The sequence below is a fragment of the Trematomus bernacchii genome, unplaced genomic scaffold, assembly GCF_902827165.1.
Source record: "Trematomus bernacchii unplaced genomic scaffold, fTreBer1.1, whole genome shotgun sequence".
Lineage (NCBI taxonomy): Eukaryota > Metazoa > Chordata > Actinopteri > Perciformes > Nototheniidae > Trematomus > Trematomus bernacchii.
In genome coordinates, this window is record NW_022987593.1 from 4,891,305 (window position 1) to 4,906,695 (window position 15,391).

At 43.0% G+C, this 15,391-nt stretch overlaps 1 pseudogene; it reads left to right on the plus strand.

Annotated features, from left to right (window-relative positions):
* Nucleotides 1-5,374: 5,374 nt before the first annotated feature.
* Nucleotides 5,375-12,128, plus strand: LOC117482286 (annotated as a pseudogene).
* Nucleotides 12,129-15,391: the final 3,263 nt, after the last annotated feature.

The following is a 15,391-nucleotide window of genomic DNA, read 5'->3' on the forward strand; positions in this document are numbered from 1 at the left end:
GAAGGCTGAGAGTTACCACTGGGGTTTAAACAACGATCTGGCGCTGACATGTTGTGGAGCCTCCGCTGATATACCATTAGTAAATGGCTGAATGGGAATCAGGTGTGTAAAGCTGATTGCAGCAGGTGGAGATTTGCAGCAGGTGGAGATTGAGCCGGGAGCCAGGAGTGACAGCCACCACGCCCACACAGACAGGGAAAGGGAACACACACTCACAAGGGAGGTGGCTGAAGAGTAGAGCCACCACAGTACCCCCCCCTTAAGGGACGCCTCCAGGCGGTCTACCAGGTCTACCAGGTCTACCAGGGTTATCACGGTGGAAGTCCCGAACCAGGGACGCGCCCACGATGTTTCGCCGGGGAACCCAAGACCTCTCCTCTGGACCATAGCCCTCCCAATCCACAAAATATTGGAATCCCCTTCCACGGCGACGAACGTCCAACAATCGCCTGACGGTGTAGGTTGGGTGATCATTGATGATGCGGGGGGGTGGGGGAACACTCACTGGAGGAGACAAGGGGCTGCTGGCAACAGGTTTCAACAGAGAAACATGAAATGTCGGATGAACCTTCATGTGTGGGGGAAGCTTGAGTTTTACTGCAGATGGGTTGATAACTGAGTCGATGATGAAGGGGCCGACATAACGTGGCGTGAGTTTCTTCGACTCTGTCTTGAGTGGGAGATCTTTGGAGGAAAGCCAAACACTCTGACCTGGTAAGTAGTTGGGAGCCGGGGTCCTGTGGCGGTCTGCGATGAGGCAGTTGCGGGCAGCGGAGCGGAGCAGGGCGGCTCGGGTGTCCCTCCACACCTTATGACAGCGACGAAGGTGGGTCTGAACGGAAGGAACAGCAACCTCCTCTTCCTGGGATGGAAACAGGGGTGGTTGGAAACCCATGGCACAATGAAAGGGTGAAATACCTGTGGCTGCATTTGACAGGGAGTTGTGGGCATATTCGATCCATGGCAGATGTGGGCACCATGACGAAGGGTTCCTGAAAGCCACACAGCGAAGAGCCGCCCCCAGATCCTGGTTGGCCCGTTCCGTTTGCCCGTTCGTCTGAGGATGATATCCAGATGACAGGCTCACTGATGCTCCCAGAGCCTGACAGAAGGCTTTCCAAACGTGGGAAATGAACTGGGGACCCCGGTCAGAGACGATGTCGGTGGGAATCCCATGGAGTCGAACAACATGATTGACCAGAAGATCTGCAGTCTCTCGGGCTGTGGGAAGCTTGGGAAGAGCAACAAAGTGTACCATCTTGGAAAATCTGTCCACAATAGTTAGGATGATGGTATTTCCTTGTGACAGTGGAAGTCCAGTGACAAAATCCAAGGCCACATGCGACCAAGGACGCCTAGGTACCGGCAGCGGGCGAAGCAGGCCAGAGGGAGATTGGTGGGAGGACTTGGCGCGGGCACACACTGTACAGGCAGCAACAAAGGCCCTGGTGTCTTGAGCCATGGAAGGCCACCAGAACCGTTGTTTTAGAATAAACAGTGTGCGATGGACACCAGGATGACAGGAGAGACGGGAGGTGTGTGCCCACTGCAGGACCTTGGAGCGAACAGGGGTAGGCACAAAAAGACTATTAGCTGGGCAGTTACCTGGGTTAGGTTGCGCCCGCTGAGCCTCCTTAACCAATGACTCAATCTCCCAGGTAACAGCCGCCACCACGCAGGAGGCAGGCAGGATAGTGTCTGGATTGGCAGCTGGTCCTTCGGAAGCGAACTGGCGAGAGAGAGCGTCCGGCTTGAGGTTCCGTGACCCTGGACGGTAGGTAAGGGTGAATGAGAAGCGGCCGAAATACAGGGCCCATCGAGCCTGACGAGAGTTAAGGCGCTTGGCAGATTGGATGTACGCCAAGTTTTTGTGGTCTGTCCATACAATAAAAGGGAGCTCGGCTCCCTCCAGCCAGTGCCTCCACTCCTCTAGGGCAAGTTTGACAGCCAGCAGCTCTCTGTTACCCACGTCATAGTTCTTCTCAGCTGGAGTGAGGCGGCGAGAGAAAAATGCACAAGGATGTAATTTTTGGTCTCGTTCCGAGCGCTGGGAAAGAACTGCCCCTACCCCGGTGTTGGAGGCATCGACCTCCACCACAAACTGGCGAGAGGAATCAGGGTGGATGAGCACAGGGGCAGTGGTGAAAAGTCTCTTTAGCTCCGAGAAGGCTGCATCGCACTCTGGGGTCCAGAAAAAACCAGTTGTAGGGGAAGTGAGTCTGGTTAAAGGGCCCGCCACTCTGCTGTAGTCTCTGATGAAGCGCCGATAAAAATTGGCGAAACCAAGAAACTGTTGAAGCAGTTTAACTGAGGTTGGTTTGGGCCACCCCGCCACCGCTTGGATCTTCTCAGGGTCGGTCCTAATCTTTCCTTCCTCAACGATGTAGCCCAGGAATGAGACTGTGTTGACATGAAATTCACATTTCTCCGCCTTCACAAAGAGTCTGTTTTCAAGGAGTCTCTGCAGCACCTGCCTGACATGGATAATGTGCTCCTCCTTGTTACGGGAGAAAATGAGAATGTCATCCAAGTAGACAAAGACTGACCGGTTGAGGAGGTCACGGAGCACATCGTTCACCATTGACTGAAAAACTGCTGGGGCATTCGTCAGTCCAAAAGGCATCACCAGATACTCAAAGTGACCGAGTGGTGTATTAAAGGCAGTCTTCCACTCGTCCCCTTCACGGATTCTGACGAGGTGGTAGGCATTGCGGAGGTCCAGTTTGGAAAAGATGGTGGCTTCCTGGAGGGGTTCAAAGGCGGAGTTAATGAGGGGTAATGGATATTTGTTTTTTATAGTGATGGCATTGAGACCCCTGTAATCAATGCAGGGCCGCAGTGAGCGGTCCTTCTTGGACACGAAGAAGAACCCAGCACCGACCGGGGAGGAGGATGGGCGGATGACACCAGCAGCCAGGGAGTCATGGATGCAACTCTCCATGGATTTTCTCTCAGGGCGAGACAGGTTGAACAGACGTGAGGAAGGCAGAGGGGCCCCGGGAAGGAGGTCAATGGGACAGTCGTAGGGTCGATGAGGAGGAAGAGAAAGAGCTCGCTGTTTACTGAACACCTCTCCTAGGCTATGATATTCCATGGGGACAGATAACAGGTCAGGCGGCTCGATCTTGGGTGGTGGAGCGGCGGCCTCTGCTGGCGGCAGGGCAGACTGCAGGCATGAGGATAAACAAAAACAACTCCAACTAATGATTTTGCCAGTTATCCAATCAATCTGGGGGTTGTGTGTTCTTAACCAGGGATGACCCAACACTATGGGAGCATGAGGTGAGGAAATAAGGTGAAACTGAATAAACTCACGATGGTTTCCAGACAGAATGAGGTTTACTGGCTTGGTGCGGTGAGTGACTTGGGCCAGGAATTGTCCATTTAGAGCATTGGCATTAAGAGGTGAATCTAACACTTCGCAGGGAATTCCTGCCTGAGCTGCAATGTCAATGTCCAAAAAATTCTCGTCCGCCCCCGAGTCCACTAAGGCGAGCAGGGGTAGTAACTGTTGGTTGCAGCAAAGAACGGCTTCTAGCTGCGTTCTGGGTCGGGGGTTGAGAGAGGAGGAAGGGCTCGCCAGAATCCCCACAGCTACTGACGAGCCTGACCTTTTGGCAGATTAGGACAGGAGGAAACTAGATGACTGGTTTGGCTGCAATAAACACATTCCCCAGCCTGGATCCTTCTAGCCCGCTCAGATGGTGAGAGGCGGGCCCTTCCCACTTGCATGGGCTCATCTTCGGGGGGTGAAACCGAGAAAGGAGTCGGAAAGGATCTGGAGATTGGGGCAGTGGCAGTGCCAATTCGGGGATCAAGTGAGGAGTAGCTGGGATTGGGGTGACGGCTATTCCTATCCCTGCGTCTCTCTCTGAGGCGATTATCAATCTTGATAGCTGTGGCAATTAAATTATCCAAGCTAACTGGATCATCCCTAGCAGCTGGCTCGTCTTTAATTGCTTCGTTCAGCCCTTGAAGAAAAACATCTTGCAATGACTCGTTATTCCAGCCTGAGTCAGCAGCAACTGTTCTAAACTCAACTGAAAATTCGGCTACACTACGGGAGCCCTGCCGGAGAGAAAGAAGGCGCCTAGAAGCGTCCCTCCCCCGTACCGGGTGATCAAAAACTTTTTTCATTTCGGAAATGAAAGTATCAAATGATAAGCAAATGTGTGGCTGGCTCTCCCTAACGGCTGTAGCCCAATCTAGAGCACTCCCCCTCAACAGACTCATGACATATGCTACCCTAGCCCCGTCTGTATGATAAGTACTAGGCTGCTGCTCAAAAACTAACGAACACTGGAACAAAAAGGCTCTACAAATACCCAAATCTCCAGCGTATCGCTCCGGTGTAGGAATAACAGCCTCTCGTAGCTGATGGAGAGGTGCGGCAGGAGCGGGGGGAGGAGCTGTCGGCTGTGCAGCGGGCTGCGGGGGAGAAAACTGTGAGGTGAGCAGTTCCACTTGTGTGCCGATCCTTTGCACGTTAGCAGAGAGGTTCCGGAGAGTCTCCACAACCTCACGGAGAACCACGTCGTGATGCCCCACAAGAGCACCTTGATTGGCCAGGGCTTGGCTGAGTTCGTCCGTAGTCTTGGACTGGTGGCCTGTGTCCGCTGAGTCCATACTGGCCAGATCGTTCTGTTACGATATCCGATAGGACCCAAACGCAGGACACGGCAGAGTGTTGGAAAAAGGTTTATTGTGAGGTGGAGGAGCGTGGAGAGTAATCCGGTTGGAATGATGACTGGTGGCTGCAGGTGATGGTAACTAGGCGGCTGGAGAGTGATCCTGGAGCATAAGAGAAACAGGTGAGAAACGTATTCCATGTACAGAGAAATAGCTTAAATCGGCTAAGAAGGCTGAGAGTTACCACTGGGGTTTAAACAACGATCTGGCGCTGACATGTTGTGGAGCCTCCGCTGATATACCATTAGTAAATGGCTGAATGGGAATCAGGTGTGTAAAGCTGATTGCAGCAGGTGGAGATTTGCAGCAGGTGGAGATTGAGCCGGGAGCCAGGAGTGACAGCCACCACGCCCACACAGACAGGGAAAGGGAACACACACTCACAAGGGAGGTGGCTGAAGAGTAGAGCCACCACAAAATATGCATGGATATCCTTAGTTTCTTAGGACATACAGATAACACATATACGGACAATGAGGTCTTAAACTCCTAGATGCTAAAACCACGTTTTTGTCAAGTTAAATATGCAGGAACCCACGACCATTAAACATCTTGTGAATACACAAGATACGTAAAGTCATTATAAAATAGAGATCGTAATGAGGAAGCACTTTTCTAACAGGACTTTCCACATACAGGTAGAAAGTATCCAACATTCCACCACCATAGCCAACCATTTCTATCGCTAAGGAGTGGACACACCCATACACATATAAAAAGAGGAATCAGCAGACATGAGCCATTCACCAAAGGATTCTTGGTCTAACAGGTAACAGAGATGCTATATGATCTTATTCTTTTAGCAAAGATTAGACTTATAAATAAGTGACAATTGACAAAAATAGTAGTATTTGTCATATTATCTTTTTTGCAAATGCCATTTTCATTGTATTACCAGTATTAATCCCAAATGTTCTGCCGTCAGGTTTGTCTTTTGCTTTCCAGTGTAAATATTGTTATATTTTGCATTCAGGTTTATCTAGTCACAGTCAACCCAAACTAGTGCTGAGCAACATCTTTATTATTGTCTCCCTTACAGGATTCTTCCTCTCTCCAGTGGGAAAATGGTTGATTATGAAGTGACAGTATTCACTGCCAATATCGACTATGCTGGGACTTTAAACAATGTCTACATTAAGCTGGTGGGAACAGATGGGAATAGTGAACGCGAGTTGCTGATGGACTATCTTCGGACCTGGAACTTTATAAGAGGAGCAGTAAGTCTGTTATATCACAATCAATGTTTAAATAGAGACGGGCTTGTTATAACTCTCTGATAAGTCGGGTTTAGTTTTCTTCTTGAATTATGATGTTATAAAGTAATATCTGGTGGTTTGTGAATATATGTTAATGTGATACCTGTCCTGCTTCCACCAATATAAGAAATTGCCAAACAATTAATGTTCTCAAATCATTTCTGTCATTACTCCAGGTGTCTAGTTTTACAGTGCCTTGCCCTGTCTCCATTGGAAAGCTGATCCAGATCAAGCTGGACAAACCGCGCTTCCTGTTCTTTGAAGACAATTGGTTTCCTAAAAAGGTGGAAGTGAAATCCCCTGAGGGACACACCGACAACTTCCCCATCTACCGCTGGATCAATGACAGCGAGGTGCACTGCTTCAGAGAGGGAACAGGTTTGTGGAAATGTCTTAGTATGACATTATTTTATCCCTTATGCATGTCCCATCTACGCACACACTACCTAACAACAGGATTCAGAGATCTTTGAACACAAAGTTAACGTTAATGTGTTTTGCTGATTTATTTGTATATTCTGTCTCTTTCCTCAAAAAAGATAACTGAAACAAATACAGAATCACAATTAGCTTTTCTTTACAGAGTCAAATTACAGCACACATGATTTTTCATTAAATAAGGAGCCTCTATGCACACAACATGAAGCTACATTTAGCTCATGGTTTTTTACCTTAGCTCATTCAATTACCACAATGTAGTAGTATAAATTCAAAATAATTTAAAGGCCGATTTGCACAAAACACAGAAGAAATAACCAATTTACCAGCAAAGGCTCATAACGTGGAGAGAAGCTATTCGTCCGACCACATGGTGATTTTCTTGAGATATAGTCTAATCATGATTGATCCCTAAACTAGAAATCACATGATCGGAACAGACCAGAGAGAAAACGTTCCTACTGTCATTACAAAATCTTACACCAGATGGGGCCAAAATCTATGAATTTGCAAGCAGCAGTCATGTAGTCATGTGCTATGACAGACATCCTGTCTGAAGACATTTGCAATCTGCTCTTTAAGGCTTCATTACATTCATGCCCACACTGTATAAGTCACACATTTTGAACCTTGTTTAATCTCTTTCTTTAAGCTCTGACAGCCTGTAAAGATCCACATTCCAAGACAATACGGGAGCAGGAGATAAAACAGCGAGAGTGACTATTGGTGAGCGCCCAGACCCCTTACAATATAATATATATAAATATAACCATGATATGACATTTTTGCACCCGCCAGAGATCAGTAAAATGCGTTATACATTTGCATAAGTTTCATAATTGCAATATTGAATACATATGAGGTATATTAAGCATGCATACCCAAAAGTTCATAACCTTCTCCTATTTCCTATTTCCCAGTTGGCATGATCATGCAGAGGGGTTACCCCATTGCATGAAGGCAGATAGCGTTTTTTCCCTGCCTTCTGCGCTCCGCTTCTCCTACACCAAGGACATAGAGCTTGCCTTCACTCTAGGGACAGGGTAAAGTCCTCAAATTAGATATCCATCCTTTTATGTACCTGTTTATTGAAAGGACTTTAAGATTCATAATAAAGTTACTCTTTCCTTTTTGTTTAGGCTGATTGAGCTCAAACTTGAGGGAGTGGCTGATTCCGTGGATGACTGGACTAAGATTGATGATATCAAAACAGTGTTCCCTTGCAGATCAACACAAATTTACGGTACTTAATGGTAGTTTAATAGACTTATATTGGATGAATACAAAATAAAAAAATAACTTTACACTTTTCAATTTCACTTAAAATCTAAACAAATAATAAAATAAAACAAAATCACAAAATAAAAAGCAAGATAAAAATTAAAGCAGCAAGCAGTTATGAACAGGCCTTTGGACCTTCCCGCAGTTATGACAACATTAAACAAATGTAACACCGGATAAATCTAGAGACTTTGAAAACACCAACCGCACACCAAATCTGGAACGGGACGTGAAGAAGCGTGGGGGGCTTCCCGCTCCCCCTACTTTTGTCTCCTTTCCCAGACATAGTCCATTTATTGACCTTTATTTGGGGCTCAACTACACACCTGTGTAAAAATCTGTCCACAGACCGCCTTAAAGCCAGACATATAATACTCCGGGAAAACTACTCAAAACAGCTTGGTAGTTCCCACCGTAGGTGTTTCCAATAGCATATTTACCAATGAGAACAGTCACATTGAGTGGACTCAAAAGTGTAAACAATACCAGCGTTGCTGAAGCTAATGATGGAGTGATGACATTTTGGACAGACATGGATGTCAAATGTGACTTGATTTCCATGCAACCAGGAGGTGGTAATTGTAGTTTATTGCTGAGAAAAACCTTCTGGGTCTAATAGATTAGTTTTTTACTGAAAATAAATGTGACAGGCATGAAGAAGTTTCCAGATTTTAAGCTTTGCTCCTGAAAAGCTGTGACTTTGAAACAACCAGAAAAAAGTGTCTCTGATTTTGAATTTAGTGTAACACATTTCAAATGCAGAGTAGGCTGATAATAGTTGAAGAGTAAGATTTTGTAGAAAGAAAATTAGAAACTCAACTAAGTTAAACTCTTTCTTTTTTCCAGACTATGTCGAGGAACATTGGAAAAAGGACGCTTTCTTTGGCTACCAGTTCCTAAATGGTGTCAACCCCATGTTGATCCGACGTTGTTCAACTCTGTCCAAAAACTTTCCTGTCACTGATGAGATGGTCTTCTCCAGAGGTCCGTATACCTTGGCAGAGGAAATGAAGGTGAGTGTCTTGATAGTCTCAGTATTAAAAACGTGTTTAGCCCAATGACATGTTGAATTAACAATTGCATGTCAAAATTACATGTTCATTTAGTATGTGTAATATCATCCTGTATTATCCTCTCGAAAACAGAAAGGCAACATATTCTTGTGTGACTTCAAGCTTCTGGATGGACTGAAAGCTAACATCATCAAAGAGAAGCAGCAGTACATGACGGCTCCCCTCGTCCTGCTCCACAAAACACTCGATGACGAGCTGATGCCACTTGCTATTCAGGTGAGATTAGCACTCAGGTATAGTCAATCGTTAAGATTCGGTTTATTGAGTAAAGCAGTTTATCAATTAAACTAAGTAGCAACCAAGCTGGTGTCTAGATGACAGCTATGAATTCCCTATTCAAGAAAAGTCCATTCATTCACTATTGCCTGACCCTGAAGCATGTCAATATTCCCACTTAAAGCCATATTCAGTTTCACTTAGGTGAACTAGACAGTGACAAACTGAACAGTGTTACTGTTACCTGGGATTCAATGCAAATGTGAATTTCACGTGAAAAATAAAGAGAGCATCTAGCTGAAAAGCAGATTAAACCTATAGTAAATTCTTAAAATGTAAATGTTATTCCTGCATAAAATAAGAAATCCAACACAAGTCAGGTCAACTTCCTTTCCACAACATAAAAGACCAAGGAATGTAGGGCTGCTGCTCTGAACCACACCCCCTTCCTTCTCCTGCAGCTAAAGCAGACTAAAGACAATCCCATCTTCCTGCCTACTGATTCTGAGTACGACTGGTTGATGGCCAAGATTTTCGTGAGAAGTGCAGATTTCAACCTGCATCAACTCAATGTTCACCTGCTGCGCACACATCTGCTGGCTGAAGTCTTCACGGTGTCTCTGATGCGCAACATTCCCATGGTGCATCCACTGCACAAGGTAGCTGAAGAGAGAAAACTAAACTTATTGCTGCCAGTTTTTGTTGTTGAAGGTTTTTTAGTTGATGAGCTTTTGCGTCTTCCTAATTTAATTCATTACATTGATGTAGTGTCTATATATTTCAAGCATTACACACAGCTAAATGGTATAGTAGCAACAACGTTTCTTAATTTGAAATAATTATAATTTCACTAAAGACAGTTCACTCTGTCCTTCAGCTGCTGTTGGCTCACACATGGGACACCTTGGAAATCAACTACTTAGCTCGAAATCAACTAATATCTAAGAATGGAACTTACACCGAGGTATGAAAGAAAAATCACACCTTCAGTAAACCATTACCTAAGCAATGTTTTACTTTTTAAATGTACAGTATTTGTCTCTTACTATATTCCTTACATTTTTTTACATTGTTTCCTAGTTTGCAGCGGCTGGTGGGGAGGATATGATGAAACTCCTGAAGCGATCACTGTCCTCATTGACCTACAGCTCCCTCTGCATACCAGAGGACATCACTGAGCGTGGCCTGGAGACTGTGCCCAACTTCTACTACAGGGATGATGGACTCAAGCTCTGGGGTATCATCCAGAGGTAGTCTCTTAATATTAGTGTCTTTCGTTATAATCTTCATCATTACCACTTCAATCAAGAAAAAGTCACAGAACGTAAAACCATGAATTGCCCTTTTTAAATGTCTGTTTATGTATTGCTTGAAAGAAAGAGATAAATTGTGTTAGTGCGATTCAAGAGGGGCTGGTAGGCATATATATCTATATAAACTCATGACACTAAACAGGTTGACATTAGTTGTCTTACAACTACAGTGTGTAAAGAAGTAGAATTCTCAAGGCAGGTGTTATAAAAACATGTCTACATTTTCCAAAGGTTTGTGGAAAGAATGCTCAAGTTCTACTACAACAATGATGCCGAGGTCAAGAAAGACTCTGAACTGCAGAAATGGATTTCGGACATTTTTGAGCATGGATTTCTTTCCAAAGTATCCAGTGGTGAGCTTTACGAATAGCAGAATATACATCATCATCAATGTGCACATTTATGTGCCATTATGTTATGATTGTTTAAACTGTTAGGCATCTTTTAGTAAAGCATTTACTTCCCTCTGGTTCTCAGGGATCCCACAGAGATTCAACACCGTGGAAGAGTTGGTGAAGTTTGTCACCATGGTGATCTTCACCTGCTCAGGACAGCACTCAGCTGTGAACTCTGGACAGGTGAAGCCTCTTAATATACCACAATTATTATGTATTTGTGTGGAATGGGTCAATGAGGTTTTGTAGTTTCTTTACTGAAAAGAGAGTTACATGACATTAAAAAGAGTAAACGACCATGTTAGCAGGTCTGGGAGGCTGCACGTTGGTTCAAATATGCTTCAGATGCTAACATACATAAGGTATCATTTTTACTAAGATCTAAATCTTAGTTTTTAATGTAAGCTTATAGGCACAGATACAGAGTAAAGCTGAGACTGATGGGAATATCATTAGGTCTGCAGGACATGAATCAAAGTATTTGACAACTAAAACATTTTATATAATGGTGGTGCTGGATATGAAAGGTATCACGTCCATCCTGAGGTCAACATGAATATATGAACTTAATTGAATCGCAACAGAAGTCAATAAGATCCTTTGGGCTGTGCAGATGTTGGTTCCAATCAAAATGTCATGGCAATACATCGAATAGCTGTTGAAGTAGTTTAGTTGGCTCAAAGTAGTGGACACACTGGCCAACAAAGTGGGATGGTGTGGCTTCAAAAAGTATTATTCAGTCTTCATGCCAATCTTTTATTTATTGCAGTATGACTATGGTGGCTGGATGCCCAACAGTCCCTCCACAATGCAACTTCCTCCACCAACCAGAAAGGGGAAAACAAATCAGGACACGATGCTGCAGACATTACCCAACAAGGGTGTAACAGCTAACGCAATGGCCGCCTTGTGGCTACTCAGCAAATCATCATCTGACTACGTAAGATTAAGATCATGATTTGTGTACATTTTGTTCAAATGTGATTAAACCAAAATATCGTCTTTTAGCTACTGAAAATCTTGTACACTTTCCACCACAGCAGTATATCTTACCCATAGTCTTTGATTGATAAACATTTGAATGTTAGTGGGAAAAAGTGTACTTGTGTATAACAATGTGTCATTGATGTCATCAGGTCCCTCTTGGCCAGTACCCAGAGGCCCATTTCAACGAGACGTTTCCCTGCGAGCTGATAAAACACTTTCAAGGAATGCTTCAAGCGTTAAGTGCAAACATCAAAATCAGAAACTTGCCCCTGAAGGTCCCATACACATACATGGATCCAGAAAAGGTAGAAAATAGTGTGGCTATTTGAATATCAGAAGGTGTATGTTCCCGAGGTGCTGGCCAAATTCACCTTCATATTAACCAAAGTAGAAAAGGGGAAAAACTGCATGTTATTAAAGGGGACCTATCATGCAAAATGCACTTTTGTACGTCTTTTATACATGAATATATGTCCCCGGTGTTCCAGGGAACTCACCAAGTGTCAGAAAACACAACCCTCTCTCTTTTCCTCCACACCCAAATCTCTAAAAACGGGGCTGCAACGGATCTGATACAGACTGATACAGATTTGAACATTTCTCTGATGTCAGGACGGAGGAGCTCCGCCTATATGGCCAACTCTCCACCTATCAGGGGAATGAGAGGTTGCCGTGGCATGGTAACAGCATGGTAACAGCATGGTAACATGACGCTCGTAACTCGGCCCCCTCCTTTGCAGAGGGGCGTGGTCAGCTGCAGCGCATGCAAAGACAGGGGTGGAGGAGAGCAAAATAGAGCGAAATGAGGCATGGCTAAAATGCATGATCTGTTTGGTATTTTGAAAAAGAAAACGTATAATATACCTTATATAGGTATGGCCCTACAATATATTATTCAAATATAGCATGATAGGTCCACTTTAAATAATGTTGGTGTGGGGGAAGGAAACAATACTGCGTCTGATCATTGAGTGATGATCTGGGAATTTTTTTTAACAGCCTGATTGATAAAACGGAAAATGTACAGTTTTAAATCATAATCTACATGTTATTTCTTCTTATTAGCCAATTAATCAATACACAGGGTATCTTAACTAAATAAATAGCTCCTGGAAAAATATTATTTTGCATTACAACTGTAAGACTTAAATAAAATGTGCCTTATTACTTATGGTAATAATGAAAAGATAAATATTTGTAGAGGGAATTTTGTTTTGCCATATTCACTACATGCGTGTAACGTATCTGTATGTATAAAAAAAAACAGTTAGTGAGAAGTTTCTTATGATATCCATCTTTCATGGACGAATGGGACAATTCTAACGTGTTTGTTTAAACTTGTATGTGATATGGAAAATGTAATAAACATGGTGTGGGTCATCTGAATATAAAAGTCATGTGGTGGGTTTTTGGTTCCCCGAGAGACGCAACTTGGTTTAATTACTTATACTTATTTATATTATTAATAATGATATTAAATATGTGAATACACTTTTTTTTGTAATGATTATTAATTCCTTCTGATTTCCATTTTAGTTCCCTTATTGAGCAAATGACCCAACTTCTTTAAGTGACTCTTTATGTATGTCAAAGCTACAGATTCAATAGGATTAAGGAAATGTTATTAATTATTAATTGTATTTAACTATTTCTGGACACGGGTATAGTTATGTTGACATGTTGATATTACAGGTCCGGCCTTTATTATTAAACAAAAATAAAAATCTCTAAAACTTGCTTTAGAGGAACCTGTGCACTTGAAGCCCAGCTGAAGTAAGAAACAATGCAAAGAGTGCAAATACAAAATATATAAATAAATAAGGTACCCTTATTGCACATAATGCATGTCCCATATTATCCCGTATAATAAAATAATAAAATAAAAGTGTGAGTGACTAGCAAACGATGGAGAGGGTGACGGTTATTGTCACATGCTGCAACATGTTGTGCAGCATCCTCTTTTAAGACAACACAAACATATAATCAGGCTCCTCCCTCAGGAGCCCAACATCCTAGAGAACTTGTTAAATCTGTGGGTGTGGGCTGCGAATTAAATGCCATGTTCCTGGAGCAAATCGGAAAATACTTGGAGTGATCAGTGGAGTTCCGATAGAAATCAGCATGGAAGAACTCAAGAAAGAAATTAAAGTGGGCAAAGTGTCTGTAGTTAAAATAAAATTATAAAATGCAATAACGTGCTTTAACCAGTAGGTGTCCCTTTCCATCAGCTGTGCACCGTTATGGCAAATACAGCCTATCTACCAATTGGATCAAATATAAAAGTCAGCCGAATTAGTGTTGATACTGCAAGGAGACGTATTGTGTGAAAAGAAATGTAAGATGTTGTTTAATTGCTTATATATTTAAGATCCACGTCAAGTTTTCAGTTTTGGCGGCAGTTCCTGTTTGTCTAGAAGTCTTGTCATCAGGGCTCTATAAATAGAGTTAACTACGGCAGATATGTAATATTTAATGCAGCCGAAACGTGTATTACAATGCCGTTATGTGATGACTTTCAAAGAGAAAAGCAAGCACACTCAGAATAATGTATTATTTAATTTTTGTATACAGTCTATGGTTGCTCCAGAGGATTGTGGGTAATGTCCGTCAAACTTCCGGGTTCCTCCATGGGATCTTATTTCGGAAAAAGTATGCATTGAAGTCAATGGAGAGAGAAAGATTATCTTTCGATCCCGTTTGAATTGTGCCACGATTTACACATATGATGTTTGTCAATCTTAAATAATAATTTCCATGTCAAAAAAGTCAGTTTGTCGTAAAACTGTTGAAATATAAGACTATGAAATGTGTGTGTATGTACAGCTCTCAACATGCCCAGACTTGTAGTGATTTTCACCTCTTTTAATACTTTTAAAAGTATTAATAAAAATACGGGGAATACGGATCTCGGGGTCTCCCTGCTCCCTGTGCGCAGATGCGACGCGTCATATGACGTCACATGTTTGGCATGTCTCGATTGAATATGCTTTATTTAAAACTAAAACAAGGACAATAAACAAAGCAGTCTTCACAACGGCCGGACAAAATACTTTGAGCCGCCCTATAGCCAAAGCCCGAGACACTGTTTAAAGCATAATAAAGACAATATATAGAGAGCATAATGGAAAATAACGTATCTATGCTACAATTTTAGATGCAGATTTTGTTAAACTAATACGTTTGCGCTGTGGACCAACACTATAAATTGACGGGGAAAGGGCTAGCAATAAAGATAACACCATTAAACAGTTACACAACATAACAGACATAATATCGATAGCAGCGTCCCTAGCAACCACCTTGGTAACAATGAAAACGTTGTATTTACACAATTTCCTGAAGTATTCTTCGTAATAACTAGCAAACTAAAGATCATGTACATCCACTGCACACATAATCTGAAATAACAACTCATATTTCTCGCATCAAATGACATCAAAACGCATTTTAATGGCCAAACTAACCTTAAAATAGGCATTTTCTACCGAGAATAAAACGAAGGTCGGCCATATTTTTTTATTTCTGCGGAGAGAAAGTTGAAGATCACGTGACATAGAGGCCAGCCATTGGAAATGAATGGTGAAAAAAAACGTAGGGATCCTACAATTTCAGAGGCGTTTTTGTAGAAATACTACGTCCCAAGTTGTGGACCAACGTAGTTATTACACGTTTAGATGTGAGACTGGGTTGGTTCGCCACTAGTGTTATGTCGGCTCATATACTGTAGGCCGTTTTTTTTATTG